Source organism: Gossypium raimondii, chromosome 10, assembly GCF_025698545.1.
Source record: "Gossypium raimondii isolate GPD5lz chromosome 10, ASM2569854v1, whole genome shotgun sequence".
NCBI classification, from domain to species: domain Eukaryota; kingdom Viridiplantae; phylum Streptophyta; class Magnoliopsida; order Malvales; family Malvaceae; genus Gossypium; species Gossypium raimondii.
In genome coordinates, this window is record NC_068574.1 from 33,610,034 (window position 1) to 33,612,687 (window position 2,654).

Sequence of the window (2,654 nt, forward strand, 5' to 3'; positions counted from 1 at the left end):
GAGGTTCAAATCGATCTAACTTATCAAGAGGAACCAATTGAGGTCCTAGCTCATAAATAGAAGGTTTTGAAAAATAAGAGAGTTCCGTTGGTTAAGGTTTTATGGCACAACCACAATACTAAAGAGGCTACTTTAAAGCCAATGAGGCGATGAGATAACAATATCTGCATCTATTTAGCTCAGGTAAATTTCAAAGATGAAATTCTTTTTAGAGGGGGAGAATTCTAATACCCCAAAATAGGGTCTTAGAGTTTTAGGGATATTTTAGGGATTTTAGCTTTAAAGTGTTTAAAATTTTGTGACATGGTACACCATAGATGTTTTCGACAATGGCTTTTAGAAAATTAAATCAATTTTTGACAAAGATATTGAAAATGCTTTCAATTTTGGAATAAGGAATGATTTGTAAAAGGGTCAAATTTTTGTGTATTTATGAAATAGTTTTACCAATTTTAAAAACCAAACTAAAAAATCCCCACATACAACTTACTTTTCATGATAGCTTTTCCTCAATACATTGTTTTATCGTCCATTGTTCTCCCTTTCTCTCACAATCGATTTTTTATTTATAAACTATAATATTTTGATTTCCATCAACATTCAGTCCATAACCTCTATAAAATTTCAAGAAAACACCCCAAAATATCATTGACTTCATCATCTTCCTCACTTGTGGGTTTTTTTGGGTTTTCGACAAAACCTCTATTTTTCTTCCACTGAAGGTAACCATTCATTTCCCTATTAATTTTTAGTGTTATTGAATCCTTAAAACTATGTTTTTAACCATTAAATTGTGAATTTTGAATAAAAGCCAAAAAGTGGGTCATTAATGAAAAATTTCAAGGTTTTGAGTAAAAACGTGATTTTAAAGTGCTTTTCAATTATTTTTGATGTAATTAGAAGGTTTCTAAACTTACTTTGAGGTTTTGTCAAATAATTCTTGAGTTTTAATGATTTTTCATTAATTAGCCATAGCTTGTCGAAAAATGTCGATACTATGAATTGAGAGATTTTTTGTAGTTTAAAGGTTGGGAGTTAGTCGTAGATGAGTATGTAGATGAAGGAAATTCGTTTCATGCAAAATATTAAGTGTAGATCGAGATATTCAAATTCTAAGTTTTCTATGTCGAAAGCTTTAGTTACAAGAGAACTTAGCTTAGGCCTATGATTTTGACTGTTTATGGTAAGTCATTGGCTGATTGTTGGTTGTGTGTTTGTGTGGTCTGTCTTGTTGAAGCGTCGGAGTCGATAGGACCTTTAACGAGTAGAGATAAAGGTAAGAAAAAGCTTGTTTGAGCTTTTGACTTCTTGGCAAGAGTCCCTTTGGTGAGTGTTTTGGAATCGCTGCTCGTAGATGATTCATTGTGTTAATTGGGAGTTTAGAGGTAGCCTAAACCCCTACTTTAAATTCTGAGTGTAAGTGTTCTCGGACCTATGTTTATTATGTGATAAATGTGCTATGTGGTTGTGATAATGAGAACTAAAATGTGATGCTATGACATGTGTTATATGTTGTGGTGACTACTGTAAAACTGAATATGTTGGCATGTTATTCATACCATGTGACACTGAATATATTGCGCTAGTGATATGAATATGTAGTGAATATGTGCTAAAAATTGGTAAGTAAACATGTGGCAGTCTTGTGGATATTTTAGCCTTGTGACCTTCTGAGACCATTGGGTATAGTTGGCATGCCATAGGGTTATGAGTACTCACCTTTGTGTTGTGTTTTTGAGCATTGGGGCCCTATGACAGGTTCGAGAGATAAGGGAATGTGAGCTAAGCTCCAGTCAACAGGACATGTTTGGTGTGTTGGAGAGTGTTAGTTCTATACTTCACTTTTTGGGATATGTTCAACTCTATGAGTCATTTGGTGTGCTAGAGATCCATATATTCAATGGGTGGTGATAGAACCCACTTTTATGCTCCATAGCTCAAGTGGCAAATTATCATAAATTATGACTAATGTGTAGTATGATATATGCTTAAATGTTTATGTGACTATTATGTAAATAAACCCATGAATGATGTTTGAATGAATGTAATATGACACTAAGTTAGAAATATTGTAAATGTGCTGTATGACTACTTTGTTAATGCATAATGACTTGTTTCCATTGTGGTTGTTCAGAGCATTCACTGAGCTTCTTAGGCTCATCCACTGTTGCATGTGAATATGCTAAGCGGACTGTGCAAGTGTACACATCAGATCAAGTAATAAAGTGATAAGTGAGATCGTCTCCACAGGGATCAATTAGGTATAAATTGGTCAAGTTATTATAAAGAAGTGTGTTTAATGCTATGAAAAAAAAAGAATGTAGAGGTACTTAAGGGATACTAATGTGTGTAATATGTGAATTATAACAACTAAATAAAAATGCTATGGCAAGACAAGAGTAAGTATGTAATAGCAATTATGAGAATGATTACGTGAATAATAAACAAACAAGTAACAACTAAGGCTGTGAAAACAGAGATGCTATAGCAAAGATTAAAAGATCTCCGATGTTGAATCGCAAGGTTGGGATTACCAAGAATCTACCCTCATAACCAATAATGCTCGACAAGTTCAGTCTTATTCTACTGCTCGAAATAGTTCTACTATGGTTTGCATCTTTCAAGAGATAGGCTTTGACTTACCTCACCTAGGG